The sequence below is a fragment of the Pezoporus flaviventris genome, unplaced genomic scaffold, assembly GCF_033815535.1.
Source record: "Pezoporus flaviventris isolate CSIRO_AGI_PZ_B2104156 unplaced genomic scaffold, CSIRO_AGI_Pfla_v1 ptg000013l, whole genome shotgun sequence".
NCBI lineage: Eukaryota > Metazoa > Chordata > Aves > Psittaciformes > Psittacidae > Pezoporus > Pezoporus flaviventris.
In genome coordinates, this window is record NW_026892561.1 from 40,253,222 (window position 1) to 40,275,088 (window position 21,867).

The 21,867-nt window shown below is 37.6% G+C and overlaps 1 long non-coding RNA gene across 2 annotated transcripts in view; it reads right to left on the bottom strand.

The window, feature by feature from the left end:
- LOC133269011 (uncharacterized) overlaps positions 1-21,867 on the bottom strand; it is a 174,062-nt gene that overhangs the window by 32,364 nt on the left and 119,831 nt on the right. The window contains exon 1 of one of the 2 annotated variants that reach the window (XR_009743262.1): positions 3,716-3,893. The exons of the other annotated variant lie outside the window; for it this stretch is intronic. This is a non-coding gene — a long non-coding RNA (uncharacterized LOC133269011). Of the gene's footprint in view, positions 1-3,715; positions 3,894-21,867 lie in introns of those variants that run through there. 2 annotated transcript variants of the gene reach the window in all.

The window sequence follows — 21,867 nt, forward strand, 5'->3', positions numbered from 1 at the left end:
TCAACAAGGTGCTTGGTGACAGCCAGCATGGCTTCACTAAAGGGAAATCCTGCCTGACCAATTTGGTGGCCTTCTATGATGGGGCTACAGAACTGATGGACAGGGGTAGAGCAGTTGATGTCATCCACCTGGACTTTGCAAAGTGTTCGACACTGTCCCACACGACATCCTTGTCTCCAAATTAAAGAGACATCAATTTGATGGATGGACCACTTGGTGGATAAAGAACTGGCTGGATGGCCACACACAAAGAGTTGTGGTCAATGGCTCAATGTCCAGCTGGAGACCAGTAACGAGTGGTGTCCCTCAGGGATCAGTGTTGGGACCGGTCTTGTTCAACATCTTTGTTGCTGACATGGACAGTGGGATTGAGTGCGCCCTCAGCAAGTTTGCCGATGACACCAAGCTGTGTGGTTCGGTTGATACCCTGGAGGGAAGGAATGCCATCCAGAGGGACCCTGACACGCTTGTGAGGTGGGCTGATGCCAACCTCATGAGGTTTAACCATGCCAAGTGCAAGGTCCTACAGCTGGGTCGGAGCAATCCCAGGCACAGCTACAGGATGGGTAAAGAAGAGATTCAGAGCAGCCCTGTGAAGAAGGACTTGGGGGTGTTGGTCGATGAGAAAATGAACATGAGCCAGCTTCAGTGTGTGCTTGCAGCCCAGAAAGCCAACCGTATCCTGGGCTGCATCAAAAGGAGCGTGACCAACAGGTTGAAGGAGGTGATCCTGCCCCTCTACTCTGCTCTTGTGAGACCTCACCTGGAGTATTGTGTGCAGTTCTGGTGTCCTCAACATAAAAAGGACATGGAACTGTTGGAACAAGTCCAGAGGAGGGCCATGAGGATGATCAGGGGACTGGAGCACCTCCTGTATGAAGACAGGCTGAGAAAGTTGGGGCTGTTCAGCCTGGAGAAGAGAAGGCTGCATGGAGACCTCATAGCAGCCTTCCAGTATCTGAAGGGGGGCTATAGGGATGCTGGGGAGGGACTCTTCATTAGGGACTGTACTGACAGGACAAGGAGTAATGGGTTAAAACATAAACAGGGGAAGTTTAGATTGGATATAAGGAAGAAAATCTTTCCTGTTAAGGTGATGAGGCACTGGAATAGGTTTCCCAGGGACGTTGTGAATTCTCCATCCCTGGCAGTGTTCAAGGCCAGGTTGTACGAAGCATTGGGTGAGATGGTTTAGTGTGAGGTGTCCCTTCCCACAGCAGGGGGGTTGGAACTAGATGATCTTAAGGTCCTTTCCAACTCTAACTATTCTATGATTCCATGATTCTACTGAAGTGAAAGAATTTTTCTACCCATTTACTTTTTTTTTTCACATTCACAAGCAGAAAAACTTAGTGGATTGAATGCTTACAACAGCCCTGCAAAACTGCGGTGCGCAATGTCGCAGCATTCTCACTCTAGAAAAGAAACATGAACAGAAATGGCAGGAGATGGCAATGAGTGTAACAGGGAAACTTCCCTTTTTGCTTGCTTTGTCCACTCCTCCTCCCCAACAGGAGTAACCCTCATGTGCCACCTACTTTTACTTCTCTTCAAATATACTCCTTAAAGATTTTGACCTTTCTCATCGCTCCATAGAGAGGAGACATTAACAGGAGAGGCATAACGACTGAAAAGTCTCACAAGAACTCCAACAGACCTATGCCAACATTACTGAACATACTTCTCTGGACGTCAACTCTCATCCTCCAGGTTGCAATGCCCATGATTCAAAAGCACACTGAAAGTCATCAGTGCCTTTTAAAAAGCAACTGGTTTGCTCTTCACTAATTTGTTTGGCATTTTGAGGGGTTTAGCAAGTTTGTAATTAGCTTGTCAGGTATTTAGAATCATAGAATCGTTAGGGTTGGAAAGGACCTTAAGATCATCTAGTTCCAACCCCCCTGCCGTGGGCAGGGACACCTTACGCTAAATCATATCACCCAAGGCCTTGAGGACTTGTGTCTCATTTTGTTAAAAGTCTGCTTACAAGAACAGTGGCCTGGCACACAGATAGACAAGACTGGGTAGAGAGGGGGTACCAGACACCTGAGAAAAGTTGCTGGCTTTACAAATATGAAAATTATAGGTAGAATAACAGCTTGTCTTTATTTTTTTTTTACTCTGCTGAATTCATAGTGAAAGGAAAAATGTACCCTTAATTTTGACTTGACATTACAGGTAAATATTTATGTCCCTTGATGCAGCACATATAAAATCTATTTAAAATCTGTCATAGGAGGCTACTGTCTGGACAAGAAAATGGCATGGGTGCAGTAATGCGACACCAAGGAATTTATCAACACAGTCAATAGCATTTGGAAATGACAAAGCATCCTGGTAAATGCCTCAATATGAAGCGTTACTTTTTTACTGGAAAAAAATAGAATGCAATATGCAATTAGTATGTTGTGTTGGTGCTAATGTATGTCATATTTTTATTTGATCTAAACATTTATTATTATGCTGCACATTATTATAACATATCCTGGGCTGTATCAAAAGAAACATGACTAGCAGGTCGAAGAAGGTGATTCTCCCCCTCTACTCTGTTTTTGTGAGACTGCACCTGGAGTATTATATTCAACTGTGAGGTCCCTAAAGTAAGAAGGATATCAACCTCCATGAAGATGATCAGAGGAGGGCTGGAGCACCTCTCCTGTGAAGACAAGATTGTTCAGCTTGGAGAAGAGAATGGTCTGGAGAGACCTTAGAGCAGCTTCCAGTGCCTAAATGGGCCTACAAGAAAGCTGCAGGGGGACTTTTTACATGGGCATGTAGTGACAGGACAAGAAGCAACAGCTTTCAACTGAAAGAGGGTAGATTTAGATTAGATATAAGGAAGAAGTTCTTTACTGTGAGCATGGTGAGGCACTGGCACAGGTTGCCCAGAGAAGCCTGGAAGTGTTTATGGCCAGGTTGGTTGGGGCTTTGAGCAACCTGGTCTATTGGAAGGTGTCCCTGCCCATGGCAGGATATTGGAACTGGATGGGCTTTAAGGTTTCTTTCAACCCAAACCATTCAATGATTATCAGAATTCATCATATGAATTTATTTGCCTTAGTAAACTAAGCAGAATCAAGACGTAGAAATAAATACACATCTCATTTTCTTCAGAGTGCAGCAGTGAATTAAAGAAAGATTGGTCATAACAAAAACTAAGCTTGATGAAAAGAAAAGGAAAAAAATTTTAAACTCTTGTAGACCATTTTCTAGCTTGATTTCTATATATAGCAATGACATTCTCCTGTTGCCTTTACATTTTTGCTTTCACTGTAACATCTCATTCCATGCTGTGCCTTTCTTACGCCTTAGTCTTGATGACATGTAAAAACAAAATAACGAATAATAGTAATTTTGACAGGGATACTAAATTACATGCCTCAGCCTTAAGCCAATCTCTAGTGATCAAAGACTCACAGCATAATGGGAAAAAAAATCTTTTATATTGAGAAAAAAAAGAATCTTCTGAAAATCACTATGAATTTCTTTTTATGGGAGTGACCAAGGAGCAATAAAGGATCTCTGCTTTTATCAATTACAGCTGTTCATTCCTATGATGTTCCTTACCAACTGGCAGATGGGAGAGATTTATGAGACAGAGACAGGCAGAAAGAAAGGCAAGCAAAGAAAGACAAAGGAAAAGATGTTTTAAAAGAAACAGGTTTAGGAAGCTTCACTTTACAGATAGGGAAAAGGAAGTGTACTACTCAGTTACCTGCAAATGGAAGCTTCTACCCTGTAACTGCTGGTAAGTTCCACAGAGTCACAGCCTCAGCAGTAAATTGAACAATTCTCCTGTAAACCAGAGATGTTTCCACTAGCATTAACACTGTCATGTTTTATGCAAGTCAAAATTTAGGGCTGTAAACTTACTCTGCAACTTAGCTTTCATCAAATAGTTTCATACTTAGAACAAGAACGACAAAAATATATCTTTAGTTTAATCATATAACTTATTAATCATATAACTTTGGGGTTTAAAAAAGTGGTTAGCCCACATGTTTATGGCATAGCTATTATATGTTTTGTCTGTACCATAAATAAGGCGAGTAATAACTCAATAACAAAATAATTCGACATTAAAAGAAACAAAATGCTGTTCTGCTACATTTTCTATGTTATCCTCCTTTCTGTAATAATAAAATGGGAAAGGGTTTCTAGAAGTGAAATGAGAAATTTGGAAGATTTAAAGATTTTTAGTAGACAAGTAAAATTGCACAGAATGTTCACTCAGTAATGTAATCATTCAAAAAATATCATTAAAAGACAGCACTGAACACTTTCACAGTGCCCAAGGAGACACAAACGTTCTTTTGGAACTGCTGGGTTAAAAGAATATTGTTATCCTCAGCAATTACTAGAGGCAATAATTAAATACACTTAATAAATTCCTTAATGGTATAAAGCACTCTGTCAATGGAGTTATCTCATGCCAAAATGATTAAAGTAAAATTCTTCACTGTTATTTACTACAGTAAACCAAAACTTCAGCATCAGAAAAATAACCCCATGTAAAAAGCTAATTTCAAGGAAATTAAAAAATTAGCCAAAATTATTAAACATATTATGGTCTAAAATGAGATTAGAAAGTCAGAAAAATCTCATATTCAAAACCCCTACAGCCATCACAAAGGCATGAAGCACTTTATTAGTAATGAGATCATTATACATCCCTAAAATCTACATACATTCACTTTAAGCTGTTTGAAGAAGGCTATCTTACCCTTTAATGTTCATAGGAATAAAGAATTGAAGGCCTGTGCCTTGTCAAAAATCAACATTGAAAGTAAATAAGAAATCATTTCCTGTATCTGCAGATTTTCTTTCTCCTTTAGATTCTTAAATATTATTCTTGCTCATTTTAGTCTCTCAGTGTTAGGGATTTTGATATTTCTTGGAAATGGTGGTGTTGATTTCAGTGATAGTTTATGTTACTAATATTTCAGCAGAATCTACAAGATTTCACTGAATATCAGAATCTATATTTTGTTGAGTAAACCAAATGAATAAATATTCACCAAGTGACTTGTTTGAATGACTTTCAGGCAATGAGCTTATAATGAACCATTCCCTTCCTTGACTTAGTCCTCATTAGGCTCAATAGCTAACCTGAGCAGGTCCGATTTTGAATGACTGCAACACTAATCAGAATATAAAAACATAAAATTAAAACGACTTCCAAGATTAGGTATAAAACTACAGAGGTTACAGTTAGTAGGATATAGAAAACAGTACAACCAGCAACTATTGTACATTAAAACTTCTACAAAATATAGGTGGATAAAGTTTCTACCCATGTATTTATGCAGTTTCTCTCCTGGAAACTCTGTATAAAGCCCTTTGGAGAGAAATCTATTTAGGACATTTCAATTAAATAGTCTGTCTTACTCCTATCCTGCAGAAACTTGTGGGGTTTCTTTTCTTTTAATACACACAGAAAACACCCAATACCTTGTCTCACTGTGTGCTTGGGAAGGTTGCATGAGGTTTTACCTGTGGGGCTAAACTGGGAGGAGAATAAAAGACAAACTGTGCTGATAAAACAGAAAAAAAAAGAATAAAAAAGAAAAAAAAGTCCTCATTCTTTTCATTGTGTCAGAGTTACCACATAACCAGCTTTCCATGTGACAATTCACAATATTCACTTTAGCCCTATCCTTAACTTTACCACAGAAAAGATACATCAGAACCAAAACCAACTCTCCATTTATTTTAACTCTTAGGCAGGTGGGATTGAGTTCAAATACAATCAGTAATGTTCCTTTTACCAGCATGAAATTTAAAGATTTATATGACGTTCTCCACCCTCTCCTCCAGTCTTTCACATATATAGGCATTTTTAAAATAACATGAGCTATTTGAAAATCTCTTGCAAAGACAAAGCATATTAAAATAGATATATCAACACCAGTTCACTTCCATGAATATCATCCTTTCGTGGAACCTGTTGTTTTACTGTGTCTAAAAGAAACCCACTTCAGGAGTTTCAGTTCAAGTACAGATCCATCCCACTTAAAACTAGCCAGCGATCACTCCATTTGTTTTTTTCAAATATATCTATTTCAAGTAGGAAAACTTATAACATGAGGAACTTATGTAGAAATACTGACTTGTACATCTTCAGAGAACACTGATCATATTCCAAACATCTCCCACTCCAAATGCACTACTAAATATAAAGCAAACGTTCTACACTCACCAAAACAAGAAAAAAACTAAGCTGTGAATTAATTTAAAATTAATAGGTATCAGATAGCTAGACAGATAGCTATAGACATGGAAAAAATATTTAAAATTGTAATTTAACTATAGAAAAAGTTCTTATATAAAAAGCAGCAGAGACAGAAGGTCTGAAGATTTTTTCACTTACTACTGGTGGTTACATTTCTTTTACCTTTATCATTTTACTTTCAGAGGAAGTTGGCATAAAAAATTTGGAATATGTTTTTGAGTATGTAATGTATTAGTTCAATATATTTGTCCAGCTGCAGATGCCAATTAGCATTTCTTCGTTATTTCCTACTTCTCATAATCTCCTTTTACTGTCATTGCAAATAATGGCCAACGTATAATGGAACAAATTCTCAGACTATTAAGTCCCAGATGAAATGGGGAAAAAAAAAGAAGGTGTAACTGAATACAAACCACATAGAATTAAGTTAATGGGAATAGGCATCTTCTGAAAACTTGAAAAACTTTATTGTTGATTCAGTTTCAGCTTTTCCTTCAATAACTGTACGTAAGGAAGAAATAAACTGATCTGACATTTAAAGACACAAAAAAACAAAATTCCAAGGTCTGAAGTTCTACTGGCTCAGTAAGCAAGATTAGTTCAAGATAATTAAATGTGTAATTTTCTACAACTACCATGAGGAACGACAGTATTTTGAAATTACCATTTGCAGTGGTTTCTGATCCTGCAACATTGCTTCTCGGTAGGTAAGAAATTAATTCTTCCTTCTCTCTTTTACTTAACTACTTCTGTTCACCTAATGTAAAAAAAACAAACAACCACCCCCCAAAAAAAACTGAAAAAGAAAACAACCACCCCACAACAAGATAAAGAACAAAAAATCCTAATGACAGAATACCCTCTAACTTTTCTGATGAAAATATTCTAAAGTGTCAACATGAGTCCATTAAAAATTGAACAAAGCAAAAATCATTTCAGTAACATTCTTGATGGCATGAAAATTAAAGTAATTGAGAAAAGACTATTATTCCCTATAGAAACAAAAAAGACTTTAAACCATTTAGAATAGAAATACAGTCAAAGCAAAGGTTTAATTTTAGTACTCATAATTATGGTAAAAAGATACAATACTCTGTAATAAAATATTTTGTAGGAAGTTTCTCCCCTTAGTTACCACTAAAAACCCTGTATCTTCCTTCCTTCATATCATCCGGCTTTCAAAAGTATCAAGTCAAGCATTGCCAAACTTCTATGAGGTTCAGCCATCTATCTTTTGTTAAGTCCCTTGGAACCAGCAGGTTACTGGGAAAAACTTCATCAGACTGGGACAAAAGCCATACAGTGCTGCACATGTTTACAGATATTTTAGTCCCAGAAGCTTTCTCACAAGTGACATTGGGATAATTGGAGGTATTTGTCAGCATATCCTAAATAAACTGGTTTGCTACATTTTAAATATTCTAATATCTTACAGCCTGTGATAATGAAATAAAACAGAATATAAAGCTGAAGATATGAAAGATATTTTAACCTGGGACTCAACTTCTATTGTTTGGTATAACCAGGACTGAGATATGAGCTTCTACCACCTCTGCAGGCAGTAGATTAAAGCAGACCCTGGTGTTGGGTTGTGCAGCTGGAGAGCTATCAGCACCAACTGCAAGGCAGCCAAAGACACTCTGAAACTATTTCCACTGATGCTGAACCAAGTGGCACTCCATTATCCAGCTCTCTAGTTCCAATATAAAAGGAGCCACTTAGCTAAAGGTGTGATTTATAATATGGCCAGCAGTGAAATTGTAACCATGACATTAAAGTTCTCTGACATCTGTACCTGTTGAAATAAATGAGATGGACTCTACAGACGTGTAGTGAAGAGGCACTTACTGTCATGCCAAGCAGTTGATTAGTTGGCTGAACTCAGTGAAAAAGCCTTCTGTCCCTGAGGTCCAAGTGATTGCTGCCCATCCTACTCCAACATGTTAAAATCCAGTAGAAACCATTAAACAAGATACACTGGAGACATTTTATTTATTTATTTATTTATTTATTTATTTATTTTAACCTCACAAAAATGAATGATAGAAGGTTTTACTTTATAGAAGAGGAACAGACAAGCTGGAACAGTGAGCTGCCATCCCCCATCGGTGTGAGAGCTCCCTGTCTGGAAAAGCAGCTGTGATTCTGCTCACAGCTCTCTGCACCGAAATTATCAGAAAACAAGAAAAAGGAATGACAACTTAAGGAAACTTAAGGAAAGATGCAGGCTCACACCAAGTGGCTTAGTGATTATGCAGATGATCTGCATTTATTTTCCTTTTTTACTTTACAGTTCAGATATAAACAAGAGCAGTTACTGAGCAGGGCTCTTGTCAAAGCATTCTCCCTAGCTCTACTTCCATCTTCTGTGTCTATTTCCAGTGTGCATTAAAATAACTTGAGCTCATTTGCAGCATCAGCTCTGATCTGTAGCTACTGTTATTTTCATATCTAAAAATAATTCAATTTTATTTATAGCATTGTTTTGACTATCAAACTGCTGACATAAACCAAAATCATAGAAACAGAATCAATGACCAGGCTTAGATTATTTTCAACCACAGAAAAGAAAGTTTGACAAAAGTGATGATAAATCAGGATGACTCTGCAAGAAAGCTTCTGCAAGGTACTGGCATTTTGATTTCATTAAGAAACAATAGACAGCCTCTAGCAATAATATGCTTCCACCTGACAGTTGCGCTATAACAAGTGTGTGTGTGCTGGTGATAAGAGTTATTTTCACACCTACTTGCTTTGGATGTGAAGCATTCAGACCTTGCACTGACACACCTGAAACGGCATGGATGTGGAAAGCTACATAGCCATCCCAGACTAGACAAAGACTAGGTTTGTGCTATGCCTTCATCTTTGTGTAGTCATTAAAATCTGTGAGAATTTATTTTTTTTTAGGATACAAATATGTCTCAAGAATTCAGTAGCTGCATTTGGGAACTGCTTCTGGAAATTAGTAATATCATTTTCTGTGGAAAGTACTTTTTATTCCACTTTTAAAATTTTTATTATTTTAATTTTAATAGCTTAGTTTAAATGTGGAACTTTTGTCATTGTGTGTCATAGCTGGAACTGTAGAGCATTTTTCCCATTAAATCAGTGAATTGTGTCTGATTCATCCCTGACTCATTTTGCTAAAGTTCTTAAATATATCCAGAGAACCAGGCCTCACTTCAAGTAATTTCATTCTTGTTTTCATGTTGGTAGAAATCCCTTTAATATTGGCATTGCACACTTTAGGCTGAAAATAAAACACAATAAAATTCATCCACTCAGTTCATTTTGAGAGTTTGAGTAAAGCCAAATGTTGGAATTATCCAAGTGTGTAAGCATAAAGCTGAGGTGTTTGTCCTGAAGGCCCTACAACAGTGATTTCCATTTTTGCCTTCATGATCCATTACACCGTTCTGGCACTTCTGAATTGTCTCTAACACAGAAAAAAAACAACAAACAAAACAAAACAACCCAAAATCAGAAAGTCTCAGCATTTACCTTACCAGATTTTTTTCTCAAGGTTTAAATTTTGAGCTAGTTTGAAAATACTGCCATTTTAAGTTTTTGAATGAGAACCTCTGAAGGCATAATCTGAACCACAGTATTTCCAGACATGACAGCAAACTGAAGTCTCCATCACGGGAGTATATTCACATCTGTAAAATTGCTGTTCAGTTCCTCTGTGTCATGCTCTTGAAACAGTCTGACTGGGAAAACAAGAAAGCTCCTTCATAGTTGAATATAACAATTTTGTATTTAATCTAATGCTGTGAAATGTTTATACAAAAGTTTGTGTTCTGCAGAATAGACTCCGCCTCTAGTATCAGATCTTTAAACATTAATAGAAAACTTTTCCAAACAAACCCCAAATCTCTCCTAGTAAAAAAATGTCTAATACGAGACTTTGCTGGGGATGACGTTTACACAAGTGCCTACAAAAGGATGCTGGATACTGATGAATTTATAGGATTCTTTTTTTTTCTTACTACTTCCCCATTTCTTCACATCTGCACATCAATGGGTGATCCTTTGCTACTAAAATATCCTTGAAAACATGTATAGCAGTAAGCTAAACAAGAGTAAATCTATATTGAGGGTGAGGAAACTTAACAGTTCATCAACTTATTATATGAGAAATTATCATATCAGTGAGAAATCCTTTAATAATACTGAGCAAACTTAATTATTAAGCAGGCACAAAAGGGTAGGGTAATGCTTATCTACAATTTTAAATGGATTTGCTGTCTTTAACCCAAAGCTCTCAAACAGTGTAGAGTAACAGAAAGAGTATCCACAGATTTGTTATTTATCAAGTATTTTTACAAACCTCTTTTATGACTAAAATCTGCTATTAGTTCATTTTTTAAATTCACCAATTCTGAAGGAGCAGCTCAATTTACATGAAAATACTTATTTTTAATGTGCTTCTTATGAAATGCTTATCAAGGTCAAGCACTATAATCTGAAGAGTGGAATATGTTATATCATTATAATAAGTTTGATTTTATGCTATTCAGAAACATTATTTAAAAAAAAACTCCTATAAATATGCATTAGTTGCACTGAATTTTCAATTACTTTGGCTAACAATTCCGTGTTAGCCCATAACCTCTGGAAGTTCCAACCGGCCACTCCTATCCAGCACATATGAGATTATTGTCATTCCCTGCTGTTAACAGAAGCCTTCAGTAACACTGCTTCTCCAGAAACAGGTGCCTTGTGCTTTACAGGCATCTTTACCACTGCAGAGCAAGTAAGGTAAGGGCAGAGCTGCCAGGCAAAGCAGCGAGCTGCTGTGCTGGCACTGGTGCAATGGCTCATTGCTCTCTTCTGCTCTGCTGGCTATGGTTTTCCAGCATGGGCACTTTTAAATGACATTTGATGAAACAGAAGCAAAAACAAGAGCATTTTTTGTGTGGAATGTGCTCACAGCTCTTTAACATGTAATTTCATGCCGCTTGTTTGTATCATGCACATGCTGGAAGCTTGTTGCTTAGTAGCTCTTCACTCAACAAAGGCATGTTGCTAGAGAGCAAGACAGAAGCCACATTCATCCCACAACTTCTGACCAGCACACAAATTGCAGGGTCCCCCCAACCACCCCTTCTTCCAGGGTGACAGAGCCATAACTCCACTCTTCAGATCTATTTGACCTGAAGCAGAAGCCATTCAGAGAGAAAAGAGTAAAAAAGAATTACTGATATTTTTTCCTCATGGTCAAAACGGTTTTACTTTTTCCCCTAGTCCAAGCCCTACCTGAGACTGTACATCCAGCAGGAGAGACAGCTATCGGAACATGCCAACAAAGACCTGACTCCAGTTAAAAGCAAACCTGCACTCCTCAGAGAGAAAGTCTAAAACACTAACACTGCTTTCGCATTGTCTGACCCCAACTGTTACTGCTTTAGAAAGGACATAAGAAACCTGCTCAGAGAAGCCTACTATTGTGCAGGGTTGGCAGACTTCTCCAGCCCTGTCTGTAGTCCTTCATGGGCTTTGCATGTGTGTTAGGGGTACACCTTACAAGGAGAGCGAGGCTTCCACCCTAAGTCAGGCTCAAAACAGGGGCAGAAAGAAAAATTGAGAGGTCACAGGTCAAAAGTAATGAGGACAGGAAACTTTGTGTATCTGACACTTAAACCGTAAGACCAACAACTTAGTTCTGGTACCACGGAGTAACATTTCATTACATTCATACCTAGCTCATACACACACAGGAGAAGAAGCTGATGTGTAAATTCTTAGTAAACTTCTGTTAATAAAACTTTTAGAATGAGTAGAACTCAGCCAGAGCAAGGGTACTGTCCACAACAGAATTTCTTGCTCAATTGCAGCCACTAGAAAGTGATTAACCCACAGTGCAGGAACTGCGTGTAAATCACATTTCCCTTCTCAGTTTCAAGTATTCTAGCTGAGGGATACTCTGCAGTCACTATGAATTTAGCAACCCTCAGACCTTTTCTGTGAAATTTTTTTGAGGGCAGAAACTCACAGCTTATTATCTAGCCTTTCTTGCATGAAGACTCAGCCTTTTTTAGTTGTTCTGACATTGGTTGCTACCAGTTTCATGTCAAACTCCTTATTTTTTCATCTAAGCGAGAGATGATAGTTTATCCTTTTGCAGTGTCCTCAGGCCAGTCCTGCCTTATTTAGTGGTTCCTCATGCAGAAGCCATTTTATAAATTTAATTAATCATCTTCCATTTTATCTGGACTTTCTCCAGTTCTGATCCATCTTTTTTTAGATAAGCAATGTTCAATATGCAGACAAACCTTGGTTTCATACAGTGGGGAAAGAGATTCTCTATTCCTGTCTCAAGAGCCTCAATATTTGGTTACATTTTGAACACTGCTGAGCAATAGAATTTCTTTAGTGAATAATCACAGCCTGAAGATCTCATTCCACCATGGGGAACTTCTGATTTGTTAAACAATGAAAACAGAGGAGTCATTTAGCTTCTCTGCAGTGACTTTATCTTCTCTAAGTACTGCCTTTCTGCCATGATCATCTGTTGGCCTTACAGACTTTCTGGCTGGCTTCCTGTGCTGATGTGCTGGAAGGTTTATTCTTATTCTGTATTAATGATTTTTTGGTGGTGGTGGTTTTGCTTTTTTGGTTTGGTTTTGGTTTGTTTGGTTTTTTTTTACCTGCATTTTTGGATTAAGGTGAGGTAATAAAACAGTGGTGCTATAAGTCAGTATTCCTCTAGTACTGAATTTCCTGAATGCATACACCATGAAACCATTACTCCTTTGCAATGTCACATTTAAGGCTTGAGTAAAATGTGCCTCTGAGTACGTTTACGTTATACAGCCAGGCACCTGCTAGAGAGCCTTACTCTTCCACAGCATGTACACTTATGAATTAAGGCTCTTTTTCCACCCCCCCCCCCCTTTTTTCTTTTTCTTCATGGCTTGTAGTAGATACAGTTCTTTAGCAGTAGATTTAGAAATATATATTTATTTTTCATGCAGTGTTTATATTTTCAGTGCATTGTTCTAAATTCACATGTTGCATTCCATGAATATTATTGTCAGTAATGATCATCAATTTCTGGTTTCTACAGTCTTTTCTTGACCCCAGATCACTGCTTGCTCAGCACAAGGAAGGCAAATACGGGGAGTTCAGGGAAGATTAGGAGCTGATTAGGCTGGTCCCCAGCTCTTGTCCTGAAGCTGTAGTAGGGTTGTGCTGCCTCTCTCCAAGCTGCTGCTCTGACCTGCTGTCTAGCCTACTCCAGCTATATGCTGCATCTTGCTTCCCAGCCCTCTCCCACTCACCACTTAGCCTCTTTTGTTCAAAAAAAGAAAAAAAAAAGAAAAGAAAGAAAAGAGAAAGAAAAAAAAAGAAAGAGAAACCCCCCTGCAGTTACTGTTTTCCTGCACTGAACACTTTACAAAAAGGAGTAGATATTTTTTTTTCATGTTTAATGCATGCACTTAATTGCCTACAATACTAAAACACAGTCCTGCAAACAAAAAGCAGAGATTCTGCCAGTAATGAATGATTGCCCTCCAGTTCAACAAATGATTGATCAATCCTTACATTCATTTATTTCCTGGGCTCCTCCTTAGTGGACTTTCTGCAATAAAAATAACAACAGTTTTTTTCTAAATAGTTACTAAACACTGCATGCACAAATGTTCTTTACCATCTTAGTGCAACCTCCTGCTGCTACTTGGAAAGCTGTTCTGTGCCTGTAGCAGAAACATCATGTGCAATACATTAATCATCAGGAGAGATGGTGACAATTAACTAGGTAATAGCTTTGCTAACATTTGTGCCTTTAAAGACTGGGAAACAGCTGAACTTTAAAAATCTTGTTAAAATATATTTTTCTTAAGAGAGTTCACTATGTCAATGTGTGACAGCACATCAACTGAAAATGTACAGGTTACCACAAAATACGCAAAATTAAGGCTACTGGAAACTCACAAGTGTCCCCACATCAATTTAGGGTTATTCACTACAGAAAAGGGAGCACATGCAGAGGTTTCACATAGGTGTACATCCTGGAAAAAGTCTAGTCTCTGGGGCCAGACCCATGAGCAGATGGAAGAAAGGCCAGGGGGTTGGTGTAGTTATGAATCACATGAGGCCGGACCCAACTGCTGAACAGGGTTGTGTTTTCACTGCAGAACAAGACAGAGACACCTCCACCTGGAAAAGTAGCACCTAGCAGAGGCTGTTCTACCCTGTTGTATGTATTTTCTGATAGGAAACGCAAGTCTTTCACATACTGTTACTTTCTCCTCATTTTATCAAATGTATTTTTTCAGCTCCATAGTTTCTTGCTGCTGCCTTATGCTATATCGTGCCTGTCTTTCTTTATGGATATGTTACTCTGGGTTTTTTGTTGTTTTTTTTTTTCTGTAAATTTGTGATATATTTGGAAAATATGGAAATGTCTATTATGTTCTTCTGCATCATCATCTTTAATGTCATTGACTGAAGAAACAATTTCCATTTCATTAACTAACATCTTCATCACAGAAAATTAATGGAATTTTTTGTCCATTTATCATTTGATGATTCGATGTTAGACTTAACGGTAAACTGCTACACAAATAATACAAATTTTACCTATAAATACAGTAATCCATAATTAACTAAGACTGGCTGCATGTGAAAGAAAGGTGTAGGTGGATGGGAGGGAAATTCATAAGGAAACTGTAATTCCTTTTGAAAAAAAGTCACAATTTGTTTTTCGTATTTTGGCCATTTAGATTCATGGCAAGAATGATCTAAAGTTTTCAAATTTCCTTTTCATGCGTTATGACTTCAGACAGTCACTTCTCTTGTCTCGTTACTAAAAATAAAAGGGAAATAAATTTTGAGCCATAAAGCTGTTATCCTCTAGCTGAGTCCACATAAAGGAGAATAAAGAATCAATGACACTCAATCATTAGAACACTAGTGACAGCAGAGCTATTCCTTTTCAAAAAAGAATTACTTCAGCATTTTTTTTTGTTCAATGAACTGAATTACAGTGTTGAGCAGTTACAGTTCAGACATTGAGAGCTTGGAGATAATCCTAAAGAGGCCAAATGATAAATATTGCACTCACAATGGTAAACACTGAATTGTTGCCTTCAATCCCACTAAAAAACTGCCTAAAACTCTCAAGACTTTTATGCTTGTTTCAGCATCAAGATTTGAAAGTACCAAAATTTAAAGCATGTAGATTTAAGTAATTTCTTGAAGACAAAAAAAGATACATGCTTTTTTTTACAAGTTAGTATAGTTTGTGGGGAAGATGCCTACAACACTACAGTATTTCAGCCACAGAAAGTTATTTGTGACAAAGAAAGAAGAAGGAGATTTTGTTTAGTCCAGTTGTCCTGGTTTCGGCTGAGATGATGGTGGTATCAAGTTGCTGACTGGGCTTAAACCAATGCAGCAGAATATATATAAAAGCAAGCCTTGATATCATGACAAGCTCAAAAATCTAGATGCACAACACAGTTTTTGAACAGATGGTACTTAAATACAAGGGTAAACTATTGTTTATGTACTCTACAGTTCTTATTGATGTTTTTCCAGCATGCCTTACGTTCCATTCAGGGAACTGCTGCTCCAGGCCCATCTCCAAAGTCTTTATCCTTATTCTGAATTATTCTTCTGATACATTTTGTGATACTGATATTTGCTTTTGATACAGCAAAAAGAATAAATAATGAAGAAAAAATAAGGCATCTGAGTTTTCAAAACTCTTTCATCCTAGCTGTTGTAAGATTCCCTGACCTTCTGAGATTTCTGTCCTGAGTATGCTCATTATAGCTCTAACGCTTCTTTTAACAAAATCAGCCAGGAAATGACCTGAAATCCTGCTCTGGTCCTTTTCTGTGAATAAAATATAAATCCAGTCCTAAGCTGTTTGAACAAAATACGTAGAAACTTGAGGAAGCTTATTATTTCAAGAAAAAAAAAAAGTTTTATTCCCCCATCTCTTGGAAGAAAGAATTCCACTGGTTTAGAAATTATTTGACTCCTCCCGCAAAACATATGTAATTTCAAAACTGGTTTTGCATGGTTAAAATATAAGTTGATTTTCTTGAGCTACCCTTCCCTGCCAAGTTTTATTTGTCATTGCTTAGTACTGATCATCATCAGAAGTTTATGAGCATGTACAGCATTGTCATTGATGATATTGGATATTACATCAATTTCTGGCCATAACAAACGTAGCTTAGAATAGTTGTTTTGCTCATTTTCTCACAAAACAACCTGTTCCTTCCATTTCCTTCCTGATGATTCTCAGAATATCAAATATTATTTCACTTTTCTGGCTGAAAAGTAGTTTTCAGAGAGAGAAAGGAGCAGTATGACATGAAATTTCCCTGTGTCACCATCCCCCCTCCCCATGGTGGTGTTCTGACAGCAACCTATTAGTCTATCAAGTCTATCAAAAATATCGGCTCTTGATTTGCACAGTAACATCATTCTATCAAGAGAAATAGCGTGATATGGTCATCACAATAAACACAATATGAACAAACACAGCCGAGGAAGAAAACATGGGTCAGTGTTCGTGTGTCCTGTGTGGGCAGATGATGGACTTGGCAGGCTGCCTTTGGTTCTGGGAGAGCTCTGTACCTGTTGCGACACCCAGTGGGAGCCTTCAGCAGGAGGGATTTTGTGAGAACTGTAGCATGAGTTTCTCACCTAAAATTCTAAGCGTCCTGCACAGTTCTGTGCCCTTCAGAACTGTTTAGAGGGCTTAGACTCTGTCATTCAGAGTTTGTCTTATCATGTGATCATATTAAATTGATTTATTCCATGTTCCTCAAATTTCTTTGACAGAAACTCACAAAAGCCCAGGGTTGCAGCCTTCTTTACACTGGAAGCACAGAAACCTGGACTTGCAAGATTTGGGAAGCAAAAAATCCAGATGTCCTGCCTCTGAAATCTGTGTCAATATACTACATAAAAAGGGTTTTTCAAAAGCACCATCCTGGTTAGCATTCAAACACAGCAATAAACTTTCAGTTGCAGTTTGTTTTCTTGGTTATTTGAGAAAGAGATAAATTAATTTAGGTAATTTTGTATGGCCTAGCAGAAGTGACAACATAAGCCACTTCTCTAGGCTAACTACAAAAGCATGTCATGAAGATGTCTGAAAAGCACGAATCTGACACAATATCTCAAAGCTACAAAAAAGTCTGATAATGACATAACTGAAACCTCAGATCTCACAGTCCTTCTTATGTTGAGAAACTGAAGTAACCCAAGGCTGTATGAACGAAGTTCCCAGCTGGCAAACTGTTCAAAATCATGTGATACTGAATCATCCTCTCTTGCCCATGGAGTTGACTAACAACCATTGCCCATGACAAGCTCACATAAAATAGTTCCTGTATCACTTCTCTGCTCCTCTAGTATCAATTGATTTTATTGCCAAATGATATATTCTTCCAAAACAATACTTAATCTTCCTGCTTTACAAATATGGCAAACTGCATTTATACTGTTTCTTTGTAGGATCTTTTTCTTTTATTAGAAATAATGCAAAATATAATACAAGGCTGAAATATTTTAACATCTTGCCTTGTTCTCTGAATTAGGGACTATCATCAAACTGCCTGTGCCAGTATATCCTTCTGTTCATGTGACACATATGTGGATATTTTGCATTATATGGATATATTGAATATCCTGGAACAAAATGCCTTTGCTAAGGAAGATATCTGGAGTAAAAAAAAAAATCCTCAATCTGACCCTATTGCAAATATTTTATCCTAAATGAGCTTTTTTTTTAAAAAAAAATAAACTCTTCTATGCCTCTGTAAAGCCAAGCCTCTCCACATTAAAGCGGTGGTAAGTGCAATAATCAACACAAGGAAAACTACCCTCTTAAAATAGACTAGTCCATTATCTCACTTATCCAAGTGTATTACTCAGATTGCTCTCTACAGACACCCACACCTTGCTGAAAAAAAGATCAGAGATAAACATCCTTTTTGCAGTTTATCGCAATTGCATGTGCCCATGCCTCCACTGCTGCTCTCTTGTGAGTCTTCCATGTTACAGGTGGGATTGGCTACTTCTCTGGTTGGATCAGTGGCTGGGGAGATGGAAGCTTTTTCTGATAAGTCATTGGATATTCCAATAATAATCATGATTAATAATTTTGTCATCCTCTTGTCTAAAGCTGTAGGCTGGCGTGAGTTGAGGCATTGCTGCTCTGTGACCATTCTGTCCTACTCACCCCTGAGAGGTCACCAGCTTTCCTCAGATGGGCAGCTGTGTGGTCTCTCCCTAGCTCCTTTCGTGCAAAGCAACCAGCAGCAATTAGTATAATAGCATGAATTAGTATAACAATATAAACAATGTAATCAGCCTACTTGAATTAGACCCATACTTTCATTTAAAATGGATTACTAGCTACCACACTGCCATGGGACCCTGTGCCTTCTGCAGCAGGACACCATGAGGAAACCAGCAATCTTGACCTAGCCAGCCTATCACAGTAAATTTCTGTCCACAGCCTCATGCTTCTTCTGCACTTCTACTTCCTGCTTCCTTGTGTTTTCCTTCTGCTTCAGTTACCTGACATCCTGATACTGAGCCTCAAAGCAGGATTGAATATTTTTGTAGGTATTTCTGCACAAAAACACCTTGTCTCTTGTGCTCCACCTGTGTCCATGGTAACAAATCCCATCTTCCCCTTCTGAGAGGAATAAATTTGGTCCATTTGCAGTTTACATTTTTCACTGTTATCAGACCTATTAGCATTTTCTTAAAAAAATGAGTTTCAAATGCAAAACAAACTTTCCTTGCTCATGGGAAAGGGCTCAACTCAAATGGCTGGCATTTGTTGAAAGCATAATGAATTATTACTCAGATCTGCACATCTCTTGAATAGCATAAAAAGCAGTCGTCAAAACAGACCTGATTCCAAAAGTCCAAATATAACTGCTGGTACATTCATATCCCAATAAAACTAGAAGTACTCCTCATTACTGAAGCTAACTTTAAAGAGAGCAATTGTGTTAAAATTGTAAGTCAACTGTCAGGCACAACTGAGGGAATAAGGAATTTTCGTGAATGCTATGTGCACAGGATGACTGATTCAGTATTCCTTTTCCAAATAGCTTTCACTACAGTTCAGCAATGCATTCTTCCCTCTCAATGGCTAGATTGAAATCAGACAGTGATTGCATTTCACTAAACAGAAACTCAAGTTTTTAAGAGCTGTGTGCAAAGAAAAGTGGATAATTCTCAATTATAAAGGGGAAGCTTCTTAAAAGGCTGATAGGAGAAGAAATTAAAGGAATGGAAAACAAGACAGAAAAAACTCCTATTCAAACAATATGCCTTAAGATGTAAGCACATCACTTTTATGATATATAGCAGCAGTCCAAAGCTGCTCCCATGGGCCAGTACCTGAGCAGACCTTTGTCTCCAGGACCACACACAGGGATGGGCTGAGATCTAGCCTGGGAAACCAATTGCTAGGAAAATGGAGAGCATATAAAGAGACAAAACTCAGGAAGGTCACAACTTCTTTTCCAGGATACACTCCACCTCCTCAGACCCTGTGTCCTGGAAACACCTGGCTTTATGTCTCTACCGCACGTTCCACATTGTCAGCTTAAAGCAGTAGCAATGCTACTGCTCAATGCTCCAGTAGCAATGAGCAGTATAACAAAGACAGAAAGTATCAGCTAATTGAACTGAGTAGTTACTACCTGTGCCTGCCTAGGCAGACCTTATGTTACATGAGCATTCATTGTTCTTGGCTGGTTAACTTGTAAAATATTTCACTTTGAAGGCTAATGTTCTTTTCCACCTCTAGTAAGTCTCAGGGCAATGTTCTTTTCACTTTGTTTGCACACTTGTGTTTTACAGCAACTTCAGGATTAATATTTGCCCATCTTTGATGCACAGGCTACCTTGCTAGAAATAAAACTTCTGATTTTCTTCTCCTCTGGATTTTATGCTGATGATCCTACAAGATCATAAATTATTTAGCTGTTACCTAACAGTGTTATATAGGCAAAAGAGTTTTTCCACTATTTGCATTGATTTTTCTCCTAGATCATTTGACTATGCAAAGTAAAGCTTTAACAGCATGTGCTTTACATGATATATTAAAATGTTTGCCAGTTATGTAATTCTGTAGATATCATGGCATAACCATATGGTTTCTCTGAGTTCAGAAATGTAATGCACAGGAGAACAACAAAATTCTTTGTTTTGGAGCCTGTCAACAGAGACAGGCTCCAACTGTCAAAACTGAAATAAACAGAGGAAAAAGAATTATAAAAAGCAGTTTAGATTTCTGATTGCCTTTAGCCCAAAAGGATCTTTTGAATTCAAAGGAAATGGTTATTGTACTTCTGCTCAATTAAAAACAATTAAGCTTTTGCACATTGCCCTGAGTACCAATATCATAAACTTCTGAAAATCCCAATTATTCACTCTGGTATTCCAGATGAGTTAATAAAAGATAAATGGTGCACAATCTATGTGTGACTCATCCCAAAGATTCTCTTTGAAACACACATCCAATAAAAGCTATTGGGAAACGCAGCATTTTGTCATATTAATAGATTCCTTCCAACTGTAGGAAATCAGACTATCATTGGTTGACAGATAAACAGTTCTTGTAATGTTACTGGTGCTCCTCTCTTCAAGCATACTAAATAACCTCAAGCCTAAAAGTAATTTAATCAGAATGCAAAATGTTATGCATTTTGCACAGGCAGATGAAGGCTGATAAAGATTACCAGGAAGGAACCTGTCAGTAGCACAGCATTAAAATGTGTTGATATAAGGCTGAAACAATAAATTGAAGCTATGTGAATGGATTATCTGATCCTTTAATTGTTTTGGTGAGAAAAGGTAAAAAGAGGTATATTATCAGATGTCTAAAAAGTCCCATTTATTTTTATGACAATAGTTAAATATAATTACATTAGTCTTTTTGTTGCCCATTTTCAGATAATACAACTATCAGGATGAAGGCATTGTTAGATTCACTGATTTCTATACACTCAGAGCTGATGCATGTTTATAATCCTAATTGTCTAGAAAACTATAGTTAAATATTGTAAACAAACTTTTCCCCCCAAAAAACAACAAATAAAAAAGGGTAAATAAGTAAGCCCCATAAAAACTAAGAAACAATCATTTCTACTCCATCCTGCAGCTTTTTCACAAACAAGACTACCACTTTATATAGGGTTCTTTAGCTACCCCTTAGCTAATGACCCATACATTTTCTCTGTTTTTGCCGCTTCTGCAGCATGTTCAGTAAAGAAGAGGAAGTGTTTTCAGAACACAGCTATGAGTCCACTATTTCAGCCTGTCAGAAGAAGCTCTCATTTAGAAATTCTGAAAAGATACCTAGTAAACAGAGTAGCCACTGGTGATTCACTGGCAGCCAAAGTGCTGACAGGGATTAAAACAAAGCAATAGGAAGATTACACCTGAATTAATAAATTGGGGGATGCTCTCAGGTGGAGGTTTCTAAAGCATCAAGAAAGTAGGAAAAGTTCCTTTTCCAAGCCATCTCTCCTACCTTTAACAATGACTTACTCTGAGAAACTGAAAACAGATCAGAGATCTCACCTCCCTAACAACAGATAATATTTATTGTTCTGAAATACTACAGCAGAAAAGGG